Here is a 23,747-nt window from a genome sequence, read left to right as displayed (position 1 = left end):
TTTCTGCCTCTATCACCAACTTGGGCAGCAAATTCCAGACACCCACTACCCTCTGCGTAAAAAAGTTCTTCCTCATGTCCCCCCTACACCTTCTGCCACTTATCTTGAATCTATGTCCCCTGGTTCTAGAATTCTCCATCAAGGGAAACAATTTTATCCTGTCCACTCTATCTGTTCCCCTCATAATTTTGTACACCTCAATCAAGTCACCTCTCAGCCTTCTTTGTTCTAAGGAAAATAACCCAAAACTATCCAATCTCTCCTCGTAGCTACTCTTTTCTAATCCTGGCAACATTCTTGTAAACTTCCTCTGCACTCTCTCCAGAGCTATTATGTCCTTCCTGTAATGTGGTGACCAGAACTGCACACAATACTCCAGTTGTGACCTTACCGGTGTTTTATACAATTCCAACATTATATCCTTACTTTTATATTCTATACCTCTGCCAGTGAAGGAGAGCATTCCATATGCCTTCTTTACAACCTTGTCTACTTGAACTGCTGCCTTCAGGGACCTGTGTACTTGTACGCCAAGATCTCTCACTTCATCTACCCCTCTTAGTCCCATTTATTTTGTAATCCCTGTAACTGTTTGACCTCCCTAAATGTATGACCTCACAATTCTCTATGTTAAAATTCATCTGCCACTTTACCGCCCACTCCACCAACCCATCTCATTCGTTTTGGAGATTTTGGCTATCCTCTACACTGTCCACTACTCGGCCAATCTTTGTATCATCTGCAAATTTCCCAATCATGCTCCCCACATTCACATCCAAATCGTTCATATATAACACAAACAGCAAGGGTCCCAACACCGAGCCCTGTGGAACTCCACTTGAGACAACTTTCCATTCGCAAGGGCATCCATCGACCATTACCCTTTGTATCCTGTTACAAAGCCGATGTTTTATCCAGTTTGCTACATTACCTTGAATCCCATGGGCTTTTACTTTCCTGACCAATTTGCCACGTGGGACCTTGTCAAATGCCTTGCTAAAATCCATGTACACAACATCCACTGCACTACCTTTGTTAACCCTTCTTGTCACTTCCTCAAAGAATTCAATCAAATTTGTGAGGCAAGACCTTCCTTTAACAAATCCATGCTGACCATCCCTGACTAGTCCATGCCTTTCCACATGACAGTTAATCCTATCTCTCTGGATTGATTCTACTAATTTGCTCACCACTGATGTAAGACTAACTGGCCTATAATTGTTTGGCATTTCCTTTGATCCCTTTTTAAACAATGGAACTCCATGCCCATTCACCCACTATACACTGTATAGAAGCAATAAACCGTATAGTGACAGTAGGAAGTGCAAACAAAAAACTTTAAGTAATTGATAACGTTCCACTTTTAAAAATACTACTTTTTACTGTAGCCTAATAAAAATAAATCACCCAGGCCCTTTAAACATCAATAACTGAAACCTCTTCATCTTATATAAATAAACATTGTAAAATTGACAGCATAGATCAGAGAGCCAGGTCCGACAATCCAGCAATGTTTTCCTGGGGCTCAGGTATTTCAACAGGCTAATGGATTTCTGGGCTTCACTATGGGTTCATTACTCCTTTCAGTGTATAGTGGGTGAATGGCATGGAAGTGCTATAGCTTGGCATGAGGGGCCATGGAAGTTGTTTGGGGGGCATGGAAGGATGAGGGGCCATAGGGTGCAGTTGGGGGCATGAGTTGGCATGGATGGAGCATGGGGAGTGTGAGGTGGGTTAGGTGGTGTGAGGGTTGAGAGCCTTTCAATTTTTATTATAACTGGGCCAAAGTCCCACAGCACTGAGGCTGGGCCTGCACACCCAGCAGCCCCTGTGCGGCTTCCAAACTTTTTCCTGGGTTGGGCAGCCCAACTGCAACCCACACCCGCCCCACTCCCTGCATTGAAAATCTCATACTTGTGAGCATTTTCTCCCGAGGTGGAGTGGCCAAGTTGGGAATTTTCCCAACACATGCTGTACTCGCATCGAGAATGGAAGTCCAGCCCTTAATATTTTTCAGAAGAGTTCAGTTTTCTCTGGGCTTTGCTTTTGCCGAAACAAAAATATTTTTGGGAGCCCAGGGGGTGGGGGGGTGGTTTGGGGGCCCGGGGAAGGGGGAGTTCCTGCATCAAATTTATATGCTTTGAGTGTTGCAAGTTTGAAAGTAAAAACCAACAAATCACTGGTGCAGCACAGCTAAGGAATGATTTAGAGCAGCAACACATTGTGCTGTAGAATGGTGACGTGAGGGCCGATTGCAGCTATAAACCTCCATGTGCTGGATTGGTGATCTTAATTTTGCTCATGACTAGCATCCCTGCAGATTTTCAGTGGCAGTACAAGAAAACTAAGAAATGTAACAAAGTGGGACCAGTATACTAGGTCTCCAGTGTGCCATGACATAGAGTACTAAGAACTTTTCAGAGTAATATAGCAGCCCACCCAGTTACATTCTTTATCTTGGGAGTACAGAACTTGAGTATTGCTGAATAAGAGACATGCTGTTGAAGCTTTTCATCCTAGACTCATTAGAGCAGAATCACAAGACAAAATGGCAATATTGCGGGATACCCAATGGCTTATCTGATTTTCACATAGAGCGCAAATATCTGGTGGCATTGCGAGGCCTCAAAGCCAACCCAGATATACATACCCGTAAGTCCGACAAAGGAACTGGAACAGCCATCCTCAACAAGCGTGGCTAATTTGACAAAACGCATGCCTTTCTTAATGATGGGGGTCCAAATTCATATCCATTGGGTTCACCACTGAGCATGACCACACAGCCCTGCTTGAAAGCAAGTTACAAAAACATATGTTAGATTTGTGTTAGAGTAACAAGATGCCTAAAGGTGTGTATAATAGGATTTGTCCTCATGGTTCACTATGCCCATGGATGTATGGGCTGCCCAAGGCACGCAAAAATGATGTCCCTTTATTGATTGGTTCTGCACAACATGAATCAGCCAAGCGGTTGAGTGAATTGCTACAACCAGTTCCGAGTGAGTTTTCCACATACACAATTCCTTCACCTCTATGAAGATTATACAAGACCTGCATATCGATAGCAACGCCATTTCCATATGCTTGTTCTATACTGCGAGCCTATTCACTAATGTGCAGCACAAGGAAGCCACAGGCATTTGCACTGTGTCATTTTGTCATGGCAATCTAGACGTGCCTCCATTGTCTCAATCTGTATACATTGTACTTATGAACCTAGCAACTCGTGCAGTTAAGCTCAGTTTTAATGACACCATGTATGCCTAAAGAGATGGTGTTGCCATGGGACCCCCTCTCGGCCCAACTCTCACTAACATTTTTGTCAGTTTCCACGAGAAACGTGTCTACCAATGGAATGGCCCCTAACCTCCCATTGCATATTTCTGATATGTAGACGATACATTTGCTATATTTGAATCAGCAGTTGTACGTAAGAATTTCCTTACATACCTTAATGGGCTCCATCCCACACTTAAACTCACCTCTGAACCGGAGTAGTCTAATGAGCTCCCTTTCCTCAACATGCGAGTTGAAAAATCTGCTAATGGGTTCTCTAATATCATCTACCGCAAGCCTATCTTCACTGGTTAATTTATGCTTTGGGATTCCTACGGCTCCACAGACTAAGATTGATCTTATCACAACCTCATAAAAAGAGCCCAAACCATTTGGTCACTGTGCAAGCTTGATGCTGAAATAGGACACATCAAAGCTATCCTGCGAGATAATGGCTACCCTGATCAGATCATTGCTTGTCGTATATCGCGCAAACTCATGAATGGGCCTAAGGCTGCCACTTTTGGTCTTCAAAAGTGCCCAGTCTACTTCAGATTACCCTGGAAAGGTAAGGTGTCTCAAAAATCTGAGCAACAGGTGAAGCTGGCCATGTCACACTGGTATGATATAATAGAAATACAAGTGACATTCTCCACTAACAGAATGCTGCCATCAAGCCAAAAAGACATCTGCCTACCACACAACTGAGTAATGTGGTATATGAATTTCAGTGCTGATGTGATGCCAGATGGATTGTATCAAACAGCACGTTCTTTTGGCTGTTCACGACAGGCAGGCTACTGACTACTCAGCCAGCCCATGCTCGAAAAACTCAGAACATAGGGTCGAACTTTATATGTGATACCACAATTGGGCAGCACTATCTGAACAATCCCAATTGTGCCAAGAATTACATGAACAGCCAATTCAAGATTATCAGATGGGTTTGCAATGGGGTTCACTGAAGCTTGCTAGAAAATACATATGTTCACACATAGGGCCCTGACCTCTAAACATAAAGTACATGTCCAGGCATTGCACCTTTTCAACTAAACAAAAGCCTGGGGGAACCAATGGTTCCCTGGAGCATTTTCCATGGCAAAGCCTCGACCAGAGTCAACTTGCCTGGTTTGAATTTAAACAAAAATTTGGGGATAACTGTTCCCTGGTACATTCTCCATAGCAACACCTCAATCAGAGACCACTTGCCAACTGATCAGCATCCTTTTCTCATGCAGTATAAATTGTTGTTCCCATTGAAATTTGGTATTCTTGTGATTCTGTCCTGATGAGTGCAAGATGAAAAAATTTTACAACATGTCTCTTTTTACAGCAATATTTCTTATCTTGTTTGTGTTGCCTTCTGAATCTTAACTGTACTTTCTGAAACAGTAAATGGCCTTGACATTTTAATTGTTCTTCGGTATTGTCAGCACTTTTCAATTTAATTAACAATTTATTGATTTTGCACTATGGTTTCAATGCACAGAAATTGGAAGGTTGGGGATGGGGGAGGAGGGAAAGAGAGATTGAACATTTTTCTACAAGTAATTAAAATCTATTTATTTAAGTTTTAAAAAATATAATTAACCAAATGGATGAATACAGAAGTGATGCTGAGGGAAACTTTCTACATAAAGTCACAGCAATGTCATTGTACAATTCGAGGACCCTAAAGTCAACATAAATCTTGCCGGAACTTTAAAAGTGATGTTCCACAGAGCTCCAGAACACGCATTTGTACCCAGATGCCCCACAAGTGAGCTCCCAATCTCATCAATGTCATTTAGTAGGAGGTTACGAGCTTTCTCACAGGAAGGGAGGGAAGATCAGAGGGAGAAACCATCCCAAGCTTGTCTTGTGGCACTTCCCAGCACCTAGTTCAAAGGTATCTTAGCAGAAGTCTGGGAACAGATCAACTGTCAAGCTGCTCAGCCTGGGAAAAGTTGGCTTAAGGAAACTAAGCAAACGACAAACAGAAAGAAACAGAATGACTAATGAATGATGTAATTATTTTGTGTCAAAAACAGGGGTAAAATGAAATTCTACTGCATTACTGAAGAATCAAAGATAATTTTACAGTTGAGGTATTTTATGATATAATTCTGAATGTCACAATTTATTTTGTGTGAATATTAGATATGTAATACTCCATTCTCCAGTCTACATTATTTCAAAACTTTTTAAACACTCAGAAGTCCTCGCTTTGGTTACTGTTCTTTGAAGCTTTTACCGACTGACATTTTGGGATCCAAGTCTTACTGCATTTTCCTTCATTACATTTAATTGACCATGGCACTGAAATCCCTTCTTTACATTAAGACCCGAAGGGGGAAACATTAGCTGGGTGCTCAAATTAAATGTCACATTCTACTGATGAAGGTCACACAGGTCTGAACTTTGTCAGTAGTTTAATTTTTTTGCAGGCAGTTTTTGTCCGCCTATATAATTTACAAAATAGAAGTTTAACTGATTAGAATACTTTGTGGTATTGATGTGAATCCATCAAGCAATGCCAAATGAAGTTTAATATTTCATAGCCCAGTAGACCATGGTTGAATTTTTAAACAATAACCACCACTTATATTTATATAGCACCGTTAACGTAATAAAATGTCCCAAGGTGCTTCACAGGAACATTTTAAAACAAAGTATAACACCAGGCAAGTCAGATAAGGAGGTATTAGATCAAAATGACCAAAGGTTTGGTCAAACAGGGAGGTTTCAGGGAGTGTCTTAAAGGAAGAAAGTGAGGTAGAGAAGTGGAGACATATCAGGAGGGAATTCCAGAGCTTGGGACCTGGGCAGCTGAAGGCACAGCCACTAATGATGGAGCAGTTATAACTGAGAATGCACAAGATGCCAGAATTAGAGGAGCACAGACATCTTGGAGGATTGTGGGGCTGGAGGAAATTACAGAGATGGGGAGGGGTGAGGTCATGGAGGGATTTGAAAACAAGAATCAGAATGTTAAAATAAAGGTGCTGCTTGACCGGGAGCCAGCGTAAGTCAGTGAGCACAGAGGTCATAGGGGGACGGGGTCAGTTGTGAGTTAAGACATGGACTGCAGAGTTTTGAATGACTTCAAGTTTACAGACATTAGAATATGAGGGGCCAGCTAGGAGTGTATTAGAGCAGTCAGGTTGAGAGGTAAACAAAGGCATGAATGAGAATTTCAGCAGCAGATTAGCTCAGTCACGGGCAAAGTCAGGCGATGTTATGGAGGTGAAAATAAGCAGTCTTAGAGATGGCACGAATATGAGGTTGGAGGTTCAACCCGGGGTTGAATGTGACACCAAGGATGCAAACAGACTGGGTTGATCTCAGACTGTTGCCAGGCAGAGGGACAGAGTCGGTAGCTAGTGATCAGTGTTGCAGCAGGGACCGAAAACAGTGGCTTCAGCCTTCCCAATATTTAACTGGGGGAAATTTCTGCTCATCCAATACTGCTTATCCAATATGCAGTAAGTTAAACAAACACTTAGTTAAATTTATCAAGTTAAAAGACAGTGGGAAATCTGCTTGAAGCTTTGCTATTAATCTACTAATTTGTTCCTGACAAGGCAGCATTTATTACCCATTCCCAAGCTGTTCTTCACAGCCAATTAAATTTTTGAAATGTAGTAATTATTGTTATACAGGCAAACTTGCCAGCCAATTTGCACACAGCAGAATCCCACAAACAGCAATGAGTTGAATAACCAGTTAATCTGTTCTGATGGTATCGGTTGAGCAATGAATGTTATCAAGAACATCTGAAAGAAACTCCCCTGTTCTTCTTTGAAAAGAGCTGCAGGTTCTTTCACATCTGCTTGAGTAGACAGACAGGGGCCATATCTAGCTTCTCATCCAATGAAAATGTGACCCAGGGTTTGTGCACATATAGTTGAGTGGGACTTGAATCCACAATTTTCTGTTTCAGGGGTGAGAATGCTACCAACAGAACCAAGCTGGCATGAGAAAGGGAGAGACTGAAAAAGGAGGGATTGCAAATTTAGTTGCTGACCGGTCTCATAACTATTACTGAATACACTTTGGCATATATACATCGCTACTTGTAGAGATTTTGCCCAGAAGTTAAATATCCTGTTATCCAGTGCTTAGATCGATCTTCACGTCATGGAAGGTGATGAATTATGTCATTCAAAAACATTGTTCTATCAGGTCCTGAATTATTTTGTGCGGTGACCAGTCATTTTATAATCTCGACAATCCCACAAGTGGCAAAGTAACATGGACAGATATCTGCATTGAAGGAATGTACATGAATTGAAGAACTTTTTTATGGCTTATGACAGGTTCAGAGGGGAAGTGAAAGAGCAAATGAGGGAAGCAAAGAGGGAGTATGAAAAGAGACTGGTAGCTAACATAAAAGGGAATCCCAAAGTCTTCTATGGGCATATAAGTAGTAAAAGGGTTATAAAAGGAGGAGTAGGACCAATTAGGGACCAAAAGGGGATTTACACATGGAGGCAGAGGGCAAAGCTGAGGTATTAAATGAATATGTTGCACCTTTTTTTACAAAGAGAGATGCTACCAGGCTATGGCGAAACAGGAGGTAATTCAGACGCTAGAATAGTTTAAAATAGATAAAGAGGTGGTATCGGATAGCCTATCTGGACTTAAAAGTTGATAAGGCTCCCGGACTGGATGAGATGCATCCAAGGATACTGAGGGAAGTGAGAGTGGAAATTGCAGAGGCACTGGCCATTATTTTTCAGTCCATCTTAGACTCAGGGGTGATGCCAGAGGACTGGAGGATTGTAAATGTTACATGCTTGTTCAAAAAATGGTGTAAAGATAAGCTCAGCAATTACAGGCCAGTCAGTTTTAACTTTGGTGGTGGGAAACCTTCTAGAAACAATAATTTGAGACAAAATTAATAGTCACATACACAAATCCAGGTTAATTAAGGAAAGCCAGCAAGGATTTCTTAAGGAAAAGTCCATCATAAGGTCAGAAGTGGGGATGTTCGCTGATGATTGCACAATGTTCAGCATCATTCGCGACTCCTCAGATACTGAAACAGTCCATGTCTCATGTTCAACAAACTTGCTGGAATATTTTGAAAAGATGACAGTGAGGGTCAATGAGGGCAATGCTGTTGATGTGGTATACATGAACTTTCAAGAGGTATTTAATACCGTGCTGCACAACAGACTTGTGAGCAAAGACATAGCTCATGGAGTAAAAGGGAAAATAGCAACATGAATACGAAATTGGCTGAGTGACAGGAAACAGCAAGTAGTGGCTAATGGATGTTTTTGGTTGGAAGGTGGTTTGCAGTGGAGTTCCCTAGGGGTCAGTGTTGGGACCCTTGCTCTTCCTGATATATATTAATGACCTAGACCTTGGTGTACAGGGCACATTTTCAAAATTTGTGGATGATAAGAAAGGGCAAAGCTGAGGTATTAAATGAATACTTTGCACCTGTCTTTACCAAAGAAGATGCTACCAGGCCATGGTGAAACAAGAGGTAATTCAGATGTTAGAAGGGTCTAAAATAGATAAAGAGGTGGTATCGGATAGGCTGTCTAGACTTAAAAGTTGATAAGGCTCCAGAAATGGATGAGATGCATCCAAGGATACTGAGGGAAGTGAGAGGATTTGCCCTTGGAAGCATTATTAACTGTGAGGAGGATAGTGTAGACCTTCAAAAGAACATAGGCAAGTTGGTGGAATGGGTGGACAGGAGGTAGATGAAATTGAATGCTAAGAAATATGAAGTGATTCATTTTGTTGGAAGATCATGGAGAGACAATATAAAATAAAGGATACAGCTCTAAAGGACGTGCAGGAACAGTAGAACCTGTATGTATATGTGCATAAGTCATTGAAGGTGGCAGGACAGGTTGAGAGAGTGGTTCAAAAAGCGTACAGTACCTTGAGCTTTATTATTAGGGGCATAAAATACAAGAGCAAGGAGGTTATGTTGAATTTGTATAAGATACTAATTTGGCCTCAGTGAGAATAGTGTGTCCAGTTCTGGGTGCCACACTTTAGGAAAGATGTGAAGGTATTGGAGACAGTGCAAAAAAGATACGTGAGAATGGTTCCAGTTATCAAGATATATTGGAGAAGTTGTTTTCCTTGGAGAAAAGATGGCTGAGAGAAGATTTGATAGAGGTATACAGAATCATGAGGGGCCCGGACAGAGTTATAGGGAGAAATTGTTCCCACTTGTGAACAGATTGAGAATGAGAGGGCACAGCTTTAAAGTAATTTGCAAAAGAAGCAAATCGACACGAGAAATCTTTTCTTCACACAGTGAGTGGTTATGGTCTGGAATGCACTGCCTGAGAGTGTGGTGGGGGCAGATTCAATCGAGACATTCTAGAGGGAATTAGACTGTTATTTGAACAGGAAGAATTATGAAGGGTTATGGAGGAGGGAAGAAGGGTATGGGGAGAAGGCAGGAAAATGGCACCAAGTAAACTGCCCATTCAGAGAGCTGGACACGATGGGTCGAATGGCCTCCTTCTGCACTGTAAAAATTACGTGATTACCTGAATCTTTCATCTGGATACTGCCTTGTAATCCACTCCCACCTATCCAGCATCCAGTTCATTCTCATACAGTGCAGCATCAAACCACTGGCTTCAATTTTAAAAAAACACAACTGCAGATACCCTGTGTTACCAAGGCTTGAGGGGCTTCACACACTGCCATAACTTGGATTGGACTTTGTAAGGGGGTTCCTCAGTCACGCTGACCAGCAAGAATGCTAGAAAAGAGACAGTCACCCTCAGCAGTAATTCAGCTGGCTTTCCAGAGCCGTCTTGTTGGCCATGTGCTGTGAGGTCAATTGGAAAACTGCAAACTGTTTAAACTTTCAGCAGATATTTTTCATTCTAATAAAATTTCTTGAATCCTACCAACCCTGAAATAACAGTGGCATACTACTGCAGAGATGCCGACATTATTCATCCGAAAATCCTCTCTTTTTTATTTTAGCAGCAACATCACTTCAATAATTGGGCCAACGCCTACACTAAAATAATAGGGAGAATGACTTCAACAAGACATAAAGCATTTACAAGAAGTATCCTTTGACATAATTTCAGGATCACTAAGGTTAATGGACAGACTATGCTTCAGTAAATCTGCTAGTGTATAACATTTAAATATAATGAATGCAAAAGTAGATTCAAGAGAACATCACTCAGTTTGTACTATTGCAGTTCTTATGGGACTGGGGAGGAAAGTTTTTTACATTATTTAACCCAGCCGTAAAAACTTGTTATTTATGTGACAGAAAATGCACCATTAAATGTAAAAGAAACCCCATTCACAGAGTGCCAGTATGACTAAGTGAGAACATATGCACTTTTGTTTGACTAAGTTAGCAGGCAGCCAGTCTAGCGGTGCCTACCACAACAAAAACCTGATACTTTGAAACAACTGTAATAACAACTTGCAATGGCAGGGGTCCAGATCTGACGAGACTCAATCATGTGACCCCCCCCCCTCCTCAGCACTTGCACATTATTCAGTTTGTTGGGATTCCCTCCCTTTCTGGAATCATGCCACCCACACCCCACCCCCACAGCCCCTGCCTTCCCCATGCACAGCTTTAATAACAGAGATTACAAAAGAAAAGCAGTGACACAGAGAATGGATAACTTTCATTGCCTCTGTCTGTTCCCAAGCATTCCTCAGGAGATACAAGCTGCAAATTATTCATTTGTGAGTAAGGGTTGAACATGAGAAGCAGCATGTGCTTTTTGTTTTAAGTAGCACCATGTTGTTAAAAATATGAAAGAAACAGTTCTTCTGGAAGATATATCAAAAAATCGAGTTAGCTGGTACCTCAGTCTCAAGAGAGGAACACTCCGAATTTATAAGTGACAACAGTGATCTGGATAAAGTGTGTTTCTGGAAGACTTGTTTTTGTTTACTTATTTATTTAAAAAAAAGAATCCCCCAATACTCTTGCATTTTATCGACAATCACCCTCCCCATTGAAATGAGGAAAGCTTCAGTCAAGCCTGTGAATAACGGCTGTCAGAACGGTCTTACTGGAAGAAAATCAAGGTTGCTCACGGAGGTTACAATGAAAGGTGAGGTATTTATGCTTCATAACTATTACTGGAGAGGGTTTGACATTTCCAGGCAAGAAAATTTTACAAAAAGAACTCAATGGATCACAATTATGGGATATGGGAAAAATACAGATAATTTAAACAGAATTTCTTTTAATTTTATAATTTCACCACTTTAGTAAATAACTGATTTAGCATAACCTTTTATGTTGCTGACAGGAACACTACCAGAAGTATATTTTGATAATATCAGTTCTTAAATAAGGTAAACATCATAAAAGAGACATTTAGAATAAAATCAAGTTGACCCTCCAAAGTAGTACTGAGGGAATGCTGCAGTCAGGGATATCATTCTTCAAACTTAACTCCTGTCTGCCTCTCCTAGTGGATGTCAAACACCATATGACAATCTCCGAAGAACAGGGATTTCCTCCCTTGTTCTGACCAAGAGTTTTATTTCAACCAACGCCACCAAAGGCAAATGATATGTCCATTCATCACTTTGATGTCTGTAGGGCTGTGTGCACAGAACACTGCTATATTCACCTACATGAAAACAGTGATTGCACTTCATAAAGGGAGGCAATTGCGTGTAAGGTGTTTGGGATATTCCAGAAATTTGTGATGAAGCATTAAGTGCTGTCTTTTGGATGAGGCATTAAAACAAGGTACCATCTGCCTTCTCAGTTGGACATAAAACGTTCTCACGGCTACTATTCGAAGACAAGTAGGGGAGATCCACCCATGTCCTGGCCAGCATTTATCCTTCAACCAACAACGAAAGCAAAATATTTGGTCATTGTCCCATTGCTGTTTATGGGATCTTACTGTGTGAAAATTGTCCGCCACGTTCCTTACATAACAACGGTGGCTACACTTAAAAATGTATTTCATTGGCTATAAAGCACTTTGGAACTTATTGAAGTCATGAAAGGTGCTATGAAAATGCAAATCTTTCTTTTGTTTGCAAATATATAAACAGATTTGTTTTAAATCATTATTTATAAAGACTCAGGCATAAAGGTGAGCTGTGAGTTAGAAAAGCTAATTAAAATTTCAAATAAAAATGAAATTGGGTGAAATGAGATTGAAACTAATTGGACCTCCTAACATGGCTGCACAACTGTCGGGATCTGGTCACATAACAAATGATCGCAAATATATCATGGAAAACCTACTTTAAAACAATTAGGAGGCTGGATGTGCTTAAAAAATACTATTCAGCACAGCTGATAAATCAATATTCAAGAAAAGGTCTTAATTGAAAAAGAGAGAGATAAAAATAACACTGTAAATCACACTAGCCACCTAAATTGCTGCAGTATAAATATGAATCCTGCGATGTAAAAGACACAATACAATTGGCCCCCAGTGAAACGCTTGATTTAAAATCCTTTCCAAAAAAAATCGAACCTGGGTGATATATGATTAAAACATCCCTCCTAAAATGTCTCCAGCATTAAATTAAACAAATGTTTCTAGCTAACACCACTCAAGAGCAAACATATGTTACAATAGGAAAATAAGGGCATACAAATGGGACTGAAAAGATGGTGAAATGCAAAATTGAAATAGGCTGAATCTTGATGAAATTAAAAAACCTGGGAGCCCAAGCAACATGAAAAGCAAATCAAATCCATTAAAATAAAATTTAAATAGTTTACTAAATTTAGAGAAAAAGGTCTGTTTTCCACAAAAAGGCTGCCAGAACTAAGCTAGTATTTAGGAACTGGCTGCTGAGTTGAGAGACATGAGAACAGCCACCAATTAAAGGTGCTGGTCATTCCTGATTCCCATCACATAAATGTCGGAATCAGTCACAGACTATTCAACAGGCCAATCAGAGCATCAGTGAGCACTTAATTAGGAACAAGGTAGGGACAGAACACAATGCGATGACACACAAAGAACTGGGAGACTGTTAAACCTTGATTGAGCATGAGATTTTGTGGCAGGAAACTCAAAAAGTGTTTAATAAGAGAAGGAAGGAAAAGGGGAGATTGAACAGAGGTGAGGAGGCGAGGGGAAGAGAGGAAGCTTGATTTGAGGTTTGGTTATTGATAACAATTTCTATTTTTCTTCCATACGCCTTGGCCAGTTTATTGCACATAGAACCTGCACCACTTGCCCCTCACCCTCCCAGCAACCAGAGTAGTGGAAGTTTGAAAAGCTAAGGTGTCTGCTATAACTATCATAGTAACTACTAGAAACTAAATATATGTGATTTTTCAGATGAAGTCTCACACATCTGAAGAGGCTATCAGTGATCCAAGCTTAAAGCTGAAGAATTGTACTAGGGTAAAGTACTGAGAGGCTGCTGGTGTCTTTGAAAATGTATCTGAGAATGACTTAACACTGTCTGGAATGGAGGTGAAATAATACTCAGGAAAAGAAATACAATATTTCCACTGGGACCATTGATGTGACTCGAGCACCAAAATGGGAAGCAAGTTAAAGTCAACTGCACAAGTGTCAAGCTTTCAAAAATGCACATGATTCTGCAAAGCGGCACGTAATAATCCAAATTATAAACCTAGAAGATTAATTTTTAATGGTTGTTGTCCTTTTTTTAAACTGTATTCCAGTAAAACTGAGATGTCTTTTGACTGCCACAGGACAGTAACAATGGAAACATGAAAAGCAGTGCCACTGCAAGCCTGCTAATATGTCAATGATTTGCCAATGTGCACAAAAATGTCCCCCTACCACGAGCATCTGATAGCATGTTCGATGAGACCAATTATATGAGTCTCAAGGCAGAAACTCAATAACAACAACTTCTATTTATATTGCACCTTTAAAGTAATAAAATGTCCCAAGGCACTTTGCAGAAGTGTTCTAAAATAAAATTTGACACCAAGCCACATAAGGAGATACTAGGACAGGTTGCCAAAAGCTTAGTCAAAGAAGTTGTTTTTAAGGAGTGTCTTAAAGGAGGAAAGAGAGTTAGAGAGGGATAGAGCTTTAAGGAATGAATTTCAGAGCTTAAGGCCCAGGCAGTTGATGGCACAGTCCCCAATGGTATGGTGATAGAAATCAGAGATGCTTAAAAGCCCAGAATTGGAGGAGCACAGAGATCTTGGAGGGCTGTATAGACACAGGGCAGAATTTTCTGCCTGTCAGGCGGGTGGGCCCGACCCAATCTCCGGCGGGCGGGGAGCTGATCCCCACCGGAGAAGCGGGCCCCTCCGCCATTTTAAGTGGGCGGGCCAATTAAGGCCCGCCCAGCGTGACGTCCGGCGGGAAGCGCTATGCACTTCCTGTGCGGGCGGGGGGAGGGATTCCCCAAAAGCGAGTGTGCGCTCTTTCACGCATGCGCACGAAAGAGCGCACATCTCCCTGAGGCAAAGTGCTGCCTCAGGGAGATCACTGACACTTTTAAAAAGATTAAAAATAGAAAGAAAAAAAAATCCTTAACATGTCCCCCTCATGTGACAATGAAATGGGACATGTTCATAAATTACAGTAAAACTTTATTAAACTGTTCAAAACCCTGCATGAAACCTCATCCTGCCAGTGGATGAGGTTTCATGTTTTTTCTATTGCCCGCCGGGGCTCCTGGCCGACCCACCAACCTTAAAGTTGGACGGGTAGGTCCTTTAATTGTTCAAATGATCCTGTCAATGGCCTCAATTGGCTATTGACAGGTCGGCGGGCGCACAGCTGATTTTGCTGTGCCTCCGCCTTCCTGATAATTTAAATGGGGCGGGGTGACGTTGGGGGTTCCCAAAATTCTGCCCACAAAATACTTGCTCAAAGTCACTGCCATTTTCTTGTTTCCCATTATTAATTCCCCAGACTCACCCTCTAAGGGAAATTCTCACCACTCTGAGTAAAGGTGTTTCTCCTGAACTGTCTAAAATATATCAAATGGAAATAAATTAATGGTGCTGTTAATGAAATTGGCAACTTTTAGTTTGCCATTATTGCAGAAGCAATTATTACATTCCTGGGGCTTTACTGTCTTGCTTATTTCAGATCATTCAAAAAAATGAGTTAATTCTACATGACCTCAAAAGCACTTGCACTGGCCCTGATATCTGGGTATCTTTTGAAACATGCCCAAGGTACTGAACAAAAACCTCTTTTTAATGTTTTATTTGGCTCCTGGAGCTATACTGTGCATCCATAGGATCTTTTTCACACCTTCAGGAAGTCGCAGAGTATCAGCACATTTGTGCTTATTTCAAGCATCATGCAAATAAAAAAGGTTAAATAATGCAAGATTTGATATTAAACTAGTCCTTAAAAGGAAACTAGTGTATTTGTAACCTCTATGTTAATTCTTACATATGCAGTTAGTTTTACTTCTTATAACCTTCTCAACCATGGAAGCTAAATAGTTCGACCCATCTCTTTGAAAGTTCTGAACCAACTCTGTGATACAAACAGTCCTGCATTTAAATATTTAAGCAATGGTTATGGTTTGAATAACTGGTTGATAAATTCAGAAGGAGCTGCTCGTCATCCACAGAACAAAACCAATCACCCAACAATTTATATTCAGGTTACATGGCTTGACCCTTCTCACAAGACTATAGCCTTGGAAATGTCTGAAATAAATCGTTGCAACATTTTTATCAGGTTAGGCTAGAGACATCACCTGGAATGTAGCTAATTTTCCAACACCTTTAGTATGACTGAATTAAAGTGACTGATGTATTTCGAGTAGAAAGAAAAGCTTGTATTCATATGGCAATATTCATAGCATCAGCACCTAAAATTCAACTTATGCCAAAATAAACATATAATTCCCTTGCACATGAACCCAGTTCATAGTTTATGTTTGTTACCTTCCATGTTTAGGTCCTCCCAGTTCTAGCATCATCCTCAATCCAACAGGGAACTTGTTATCAGCAATCAGGTAATGGTATTCTTGACTGAGCCATGAGGAGAACCCAGGGGTGCAGCAGAGTTGATTCACTCTTCAATTTATCCTATCCTCAGGGATAATGTCTTGCCTCCCCTTCTTCCTCATTGCAGGCAATCTGGCTAAAAGTCAGGAACTGATTGCTTGAGTAAATCACTCAGGGGAAAGACCTCGTAACTTGGCCACTCCACAGTACAACTTCAATGTGCTGCATCACTAAGCAATTTCTTTTGCAATAGTAATAGAGGAGAAAAACACAAATTATCTCGGAGAAAATAGAGAGCTTTGGTGCTGTCATGGAAAGAAAAAAACAGGAGGCAACTGTCTCTTCCTCAGATTAGCAAAGTCGTTACACGATGACAGGAATTTAATGCATTTAGGATTTGTAGCATATGAAATCCAAAAGAGACTGTATCATTTCAAGAGGCACATGGATGTGTTCATGGACATAACCTAGCTCTCCTGTCACTTTCGTATCCTTAGAGAAGCTGTGTGTCATTAACTGCACCCATTTGTAATAATGAACATATTGAGGTTTCATTATACTCTTATGCTATTCACATTTATTTTAAATGTTTAGTGGACTGCATCTCTAGGACGACTTGCCTTCAGAAGATAAGTATACTAACTTATATCATCAGCACCATAGCAGGCTCCAAACAGCCCTCAAACCACGTAAAAACATGTTTAGAATTTTAACGAACAGAAAAAGCCCGCATTACTTGAGAAGATGAATTGAACACACACAAGCCTGTCCTTGCTATCCCCAACCATGGTTTCATTATCGATGATGTAGCCATTGCCTTCACCCAGAGAATCACCTGTTGTTATCCCTTGAGGCTGCTGGAATCTACGCAAACCTAACTCGCATAAGTATGATAAACAGTACAAAGAACGAGGGCATTTATGTAATTCTCTGATGGAACTGGAACAGCTCCAAAATGCAGTCCCCAACGTGCAGTGTAACCAAGAAGGTTTTGCTGTGATCTGGGCAAAAGCAGAACAAAGGGAACAACACTGAACATCTGCCTGTAATGTAACTGCAAGACAGTTCTGGCTCCAAACTGTGTGTCCTGGAATGCATTGTACAGAGAAGCATATAATTATATTGTTCTGGGAAATATTTTGGGGCAAAACATACACAATAACATATTTAATTTTTTTAAATATTAGAGACAAAACAGAGAGGGAGAAAATAATTTGGTGGATGTAAGCTACAAGCCTGTGATCAAATCAAGGTTTCAATGCCACAATAAACAATATAAGTGAAGATTAGGCAACTCCGAATGCCATCTAAATCCCCAGATAAAGAATGGAATAATCTTTCAGATCCATGTTCAATTAAATTTTCCTACTGAAATTGCAGTGTGATTTGTTTGTATGTTAAGCTCATCAGGGCTATAACTAGAAAGGATTACCACATCGCAGCAATTTAAAATACAGTCAAATTTGATAGATACCAGAACAGAAATACAACATGGTGAATTTTGTCTTAGATCAGCCATCAAGTGATTCTTTTTTCTACATCCCTTATACCATTCCCCAGACACGAAAGCATGTAGAGCGCACCTATTCTCAATATGTTCTTCTGTAACATTTAGAACATTGATTGGGGGAGGAACAGATATCAGCATGATCCGTTGCGACACAACTTCAGAAAGTGAAGCTCCTGATCCTTCACATCACACACACAATTTACTCCGTGAGTGAACTTTGCAGATACTGCTTTGATGTAGTGGTGGAAGTTCCGTTTTAATCTTTTACAGTAATGCTACACAAGATGAAATCGGTTTCCTATCATTTTCCCAGTTCCAAATGGGAGCATCAAAATTGCTTTTTAATCTTGCCTTTTTCCCCATTTTCTTCACATCTAAGCAACAACAAAAGCAGCACCACCAAGTAACTTTTTAATCATTTCCAAACAGATGTAATGGCACTTCCATATTTCTTTCCCTTTAACAACAGTGTGTAATTCCATGTATAAAAATATTTATCGCAACTCCAATTATCAGCTGGATAATCTACAGCCTTTCCCTGATTTTCACCCAAGAGTGATAGATATTGTGGCACTTAAGCAAGTGAGAAAAATAGGGTGATGAAAACATAATCTATCCTTCCTCTGAAAGGGTTCTAGTACTTTTGTACCTGATTACTCCCATTTTCCTGTGCAGAATAGGATATTGTCCAATAAATAGCCAGCTGATTGATCAACAATACTTGCTAAATTTAGCAATCTGATGGATTAGGCCTGTGGAGGTATTTTAATCCGTTGTCAACTATCAACCTTCGTGGTCTCACCATCTCTGTAGATTGCAAGTGGAATTCCTATAGCTCTTTCATTACCAAAGCTGCCTCCAAGAAGCTTGTTTGCCTCCCTCCTAACAAGGTTCCTCCTCAACAGCCTCAATTCCAAATATAATCCCAAGACCAACACAGTTCCCATTTCTGAGAGGCTCCTCTCGCACACCTCTTACACTCCTGCTCAAGATACAAAAACAAATTTATTAAATGATGGACATCATCTCTATGCTTTAATCTCTTTTACAGTCACCATCTTTCTCTAATTTATCAATACTATGCCCAAATGCTTTTATTTTCCTCACAAGCTCTAAATGTAACATTTCTTGTAAAATTATTGCAATATGTAACATTACCATTTAGTTGATTACCATTTAGTTCAAGCACCAAGTGAAAATGTTAGGCACATAAAAACAATTGCTGGTTTAGCATCATGAAAATATTCACTGATTTTGCTACGCTTAGCCGGATAAAAATTCTAGCTCACAAAAATCAGTATGCAATTTGGGAGAACTTAAACACTGTCATGGGGGTCTTAGTGACCTCAATCTTGAGATGCTAGTACACTGTACTATTATTTACTGACAATATATTAGGGAGGTAAAAAAAATACAATAGCATTGCTAAATTCCATAGCATACCATTTTTATTAAAATAAGTGGTCAGAAATTACGAAGTTTCGACACAAGGTTATATATTTCAACTGAAAATGGGAACACCAAAAACCTTGACTCACCAGAAAGATTAAGTAAAATTAGTGCTAAACTGGTGCTTTGCAAAGTCATGTATAATTTTTTTAAAAGAGAGGCAAAGCTGGTGTGTGGGAACAAAGATGTCCAACAGCTGTAAGGTCATAGAGCTCAAAATAAATCTTGACCTTGTCAGGCGGCTTTAAGATAGTGGGGGGAGGATCACAGTAAAATGCTACATAATTTAACCTACCGTAAAGGCCATTTTCAGTTGAAAATCTTGTAATAAAAATGCATTAGTTACACTCCTCTTTTAAGATTTTAGTACTCGTATAAAATACACCCCTCCATGGAGCCATCCTTTGAGTCTCAAAATGTGCTGGAACAGACATCTTTCCTCAAGGGAATGATTTAGAAAAGTAGTAGATCCTGACTTCACAGGAGCAACTTCAAATTCAATGCTTTGTGGAAAAAAATTGCTAGCTCTGCACTGCAGCTCAGTCAGGATCTGAAAGAGAAGAACAGGTTAATGTCTTGTGGAGCTTCATCAGAAAATGTGGTTATTGGAACCTGGCTTTATGCCCAGAGTTTGGCATGTTTCAAATTTCAGAGGCTGAGATGCCCAGAGCTGGGATGTCAAATACCTACAAGGCAGTGCCAGCTTGCTTCACTGCACAGACAGTGAGACACACTCCAGGGCAGTGCAGCTTTCAAGCTGTCTTTGAAAATAGGTCCTTCACGTTAGCCTTCACGGCTGTTATCAAATTCTAGACATTGGGCCGCTGGAAAATGACGCTGGAGAAGTAGTAGTGGGGAACAAAGAAATGGCAGAGGAACTGAATAGGTACTTTGCGTCAGTCTTCACAGTGGAAGACACAAGTAACATCCCCAAAGTTCAAGAGAGTCGGGGGGCAGAGGCGAGTATGGTGGCCATTACCAAGGAGAAGGTGCTAGGAAAACTGAAAGGTCTGAAGGTGGATAAATCACCTGGGCCAGATAGATTACATCCCAGAGTTCTGAAGGAGATAGCTGAAGAGATAGTGGAGGCGTTAGTGGTGATCCTTCAGGAATCACTGGAGTCAGGGAGGGTCCCAGAGGACTGGAAAATCGCTAATGTAAACCCCCTGTTTAAGAAGGGAGTGAGGCAAAATACAGGAAATTACAGGCCGATTACCCAGACCTCAGTCGGTGGTAAGATTTTAGAGTCCATTATTAAGGATGAGATTTCAGAATACTTGGAAATGCATGATAAAATAGGGCAAAGTCAGCATGGTTTCATCAAGGGGAGGTCATGCCTGACAAATCTGTTAGAATTCTTTGAGGAGGTAACGAGTAGGTTAGACAAAGGAGAGACAATGGATGTTATCTACTTGGACTTCCAGAAGGCCTTTGACAAGGTGCCGCACAGGAGGCTGCTCAGTAAGATAACAGCCTATGGTGTTAGAGGCAAGGTACTAGCATGGATAGAAGATTGGCTGTCTGGCAGGAGGCAGAGAGTGGGGATAAGGGGGTCCTTCTCAGGAGGGTGGCCGGTGACTAGTGGAGTTCCACAGGGGTCAGTGTTGGGACCACAACTTTTCACTTTATAAATTAATGATCTAGATGAAGGAACTGAGGGCATCCTGGCTAAGTTTGCAGATGACATAAAGATAGGTGGAGGGACAGGTAGTATTGAGGAGGCGGGGAGGCTGCAGAAGGGTTTGGACAGGTTAGGAGAATGGGCAAAGAAGTGGCAGATGGATACAACGTGTGAGGTCATGCACTTTGGTAGGAAGAATAGAGGCATAGACTATTTTCTAAATTGGGAGAGAATTCAGAAATCTGGAGTGCAAAGGGACTTGGGAGTCCTAGTCCAGGATTCTCTTAAGGTTAACTTGCAGGTTGAGTCAGTAGTTAGGAAGGCAAATGCAATGTTGGCATTTTTATTTCGAGAGGACTGGAATATAAAAGCAGGGATGTGCTGCTGAGGCTTTATAAGGCTCTGGTCAGACCACATTTAGAATATTGTGAGCAATTTTGGGCCCCGTATCTCAGGAAGGATGTGCTGGCCCTGGAGAGGGTCCAGAGGAGGTTCACGAGAACGATCCCAGGAATGAAAGGCTTAACATATGAGGAACGTTTGAGGACTCTGGGTCTATACTCGATGGAGTTTAGAAGGATGAGGGGGGGATCTGATTGAAACTTACAGAATACTGAAAGGCCTGGATAGAGTGGATGTGGGGAAGATGTTTCCATTAGTAGGAGAGACTAGGACCCGAGGGCACAGCCTCAGAGTAAAGGGAAGACCTTTTAGAACAGAGATGAGGAGAAACTTCTTTAGCCAGAGAGTGGTGAATCTATGGAATTCATTGCCACAGAAGGCTGTGGAGGCCAGGTCATTGAGTGTATTTAAGACGGAGATAGATAGGTTCTTGATTGGTATGGGGATCAAAGGTTACGGGGAGAAGGCGGGAGAATGGGGTTGACTCGATGGGCCGAATGGCCTAATTTCTGTCCTATGTCTTATGTCTAACTGGACCAGAGCAAGTGCTTGTTGAAGATCTTATGATTTTATGAGCACATTTGCACAGGTTCAATTTATATAAAAAGTGAATTCTTATCTCCCATCACAAAGGGGGTTGATGACACAAAGGAAGAGCAAAATTGGCTTCTATTAGCAGTGTTTTGAGAAGTAAGCTGCATGGAAGATTGTTCATTATACAGATGGGTACCTGATGCAGCAATCACCAGCTACTTCATTGAGCAGTGGAAGCTGGACCAGAGAGCTTGGCCCAGGAGTAGTTCTGACATAGCAGGCACACCACTCAGAATAAATTACTCCAAGAATTAATCACAACAGAAGAATCTAACCCAAGTATAACAGAGGGCAGAGTGTAGGCTTAGACTAAGACATTCTTTGTTGTTGAATTCTTTTTATTCGTGGAATCAATTAAGAATTTCCAGAAGAAAATTCCATTCACAACACCCTGCTGAATCAGTGCTTGTTAATTAGAAATAATATGGTATGATGTACAGATGAATTCTGATATAGAGTACTTCGGTATTTTACAGGCTAGTATTTAATATCCCACGGAGCAAATTACAAACTTGTAACTTAATCACAAGGGCCAGGATTTTACAGCCCTGCTGCAGTGTGTCTCTCCCCAGCGGATGCGGTGAGCCATTTAAATCTCCATTCAGTTTGGCGAGACCGTAATATCCCGCCGGGCAGGAGGGGCCGTAAAATCCTGGCCAAGGTTCTGATGAAATTTTAAATCACCCCTCCATGATCACACACAAATTCAAAAAGGCTGAAATTATAGCACTATTATTCACAAGGTAGTAGCAAATTCTTTCCCCTCACCCCACAATACTTGGTACAAACAGTTGTAATGTGTAATTTATCCCACTCATGACCTCAACCATGAAAATCGATCAGGGCAGATCCCATGCACAGGCAGCTTTGAAATGGCGTCATACACATGAAACTACAGAAAACAGTTTAATATACCTGGGCATTCAATCGTGCTGTAAAGCAGAATAGCAGGGCATAGTTTTTAACAATTTTGCTCGGAATAAATGTTATCCAAATTTACAAGCTGATTCCTGTTTGGAAAACAAAAGCTCAAATTTGGATGAGCTTGTATCTGCACTCAGCCAAGTACACTGTGAAGACAGCATTCAAACCAGGATAAAGGACGTCCCTGCTAATTTTCCCCTGGAGGACTTTCTTTGTTTGACTCCAGAGTGGTCTGTGTAAATGTGGGACAATAAAAGTTTTCCCTTGACATGTGCAACTTACGTCTGACGGGCTATTGTAGTAATACAAGGACTCCCTATTGCCATCTAGCATATTTGCCCATAACCCCAAACTTTCCCAGTCCAATTTGTTTCTGTTAAAGCTGCCCCGTTTCCTGTGCCATGAACACAACCACATATCCAAACATTTAAAATAAGGCCAAGGGGAAACACAAAAGGATAAACTATCCTGCAATTAAAAAAAAATGGTACAGCATCATCACCTTCAGTAATTCAGGAGGGCTCACCCTCTCAGTGTGACTCGGGTGTTTAATAGGTGGATATCCATTAACCAAATCAGGCCGAAGGCATTCAGTGATTCACAACTGTTTTATTGTTAAACTACAGTTCAGTACAAATACCAGTTGCCTCTCTTTCCTCCCGGATCCTTTCCCTGTCCAGAAACAAAAGCCCACTTAGTAGGGAAACTCTTTCGAGTCATCAACAGTCACAGATTGCAACTCTTTCGAGTACAATCACAGTTCTTGGTTTCCGGGAGTGGGACATGAACCCACAACCCTCTGATTCAAAGGCGAGGGTGCTATGAACTGAGCCACAGCTGACACCTCAAACTTAGTAGGGAAAACCCAGCTCTTAAGTGCAGGCTTCAATGAGCATCACCTGCTCTCAATTCACTCTTGTCCTGGTTTACTCCTAAAGGGATCTGCGTTTCTAACATTGTCATAGAGATGGGCAATAAATGCAGCCTTGACACCAACGTCCACATTCCAAAGTTAAATCAAAGTCCTTAAGTGGTCCATGAGATTGCATTTAGTTCAGATAATTAGTGAATAT

General features: G+C 40.9%; 2 protein-coding genes and 1 long non-coding RNA gene across 8 annotated transcripts in view; 1 reads left to right on the top strand and 2 right to left on the bottom strand.

Annotated features, from left to right (window-relative positions):
* Window positions 1–16,331, bottom strand: part of LOC144670183 (uncharacterized) — a 193,081-nt gene extending 176,750 nt beyond the window's left edge. The window contains exon 1 of the long non-coding RNA XR_013573839.1: window positions 16,112–16,331. This is a non-coding gene — a long non-coding RNA (uncharacterized LOC144670183). The remainder of the gene's footprint in view (window positions 1–16,111) is intronic.
* The window catches only part of LOC144670180 (ADP-ribose glycohydrolase MACROD1-like), an 886,999-nt gene that overhangs the window by 800,159 nt on the left and 63,093 nt on the right, over window positions 1–23,747 (bottom strand). The window lies entirely within an intron of this gene.
* Window positions 1–23,747, top strand: part of LOC144670178 (leucine-rich repeat transmembrane protein FLRT1-like) — a 274,775-nt gene that overhangs the window by 234,396 nt on the left and 16,632 nt on the right. Inside the window, exon 3 of one of the 4 annotated variants that reach the window (XR_013573835.1) lies at window positions 13,551–13,917. The exons of 2 other annotated variants lie outside the window; for them this stretch is intronic. The gene's annotated coding sequence lies outside the window, so the exon portion shown is untranslated. Of the gene's footprint in view, window positions 1–10,874; window positions 11,337–13,550; window positions 13,918–23,747 lie in introns of those variants that run through there. One more of the 4 variants, XM_078532653.1, reaches the window with a different exon arrangement.

This window comes from Cetorhinus maximus, chromosome 31, assembly GCF_964194155.1.
Source record: "Cetorhinus maximus chromosome 31, sCetMax3.hap1.1, whole genome shotgun sequence".
NCBI classification, from domain to species: Eukaryota; Metazoa; Chordata; class Chondrichthyes; order Lamniformes; family Cetorhinidae; genus Cetorhinus; species Cetorhinus maximus.
This window is presented reverse-complemented; position numbering and strand designations above follow the sequence as displayed.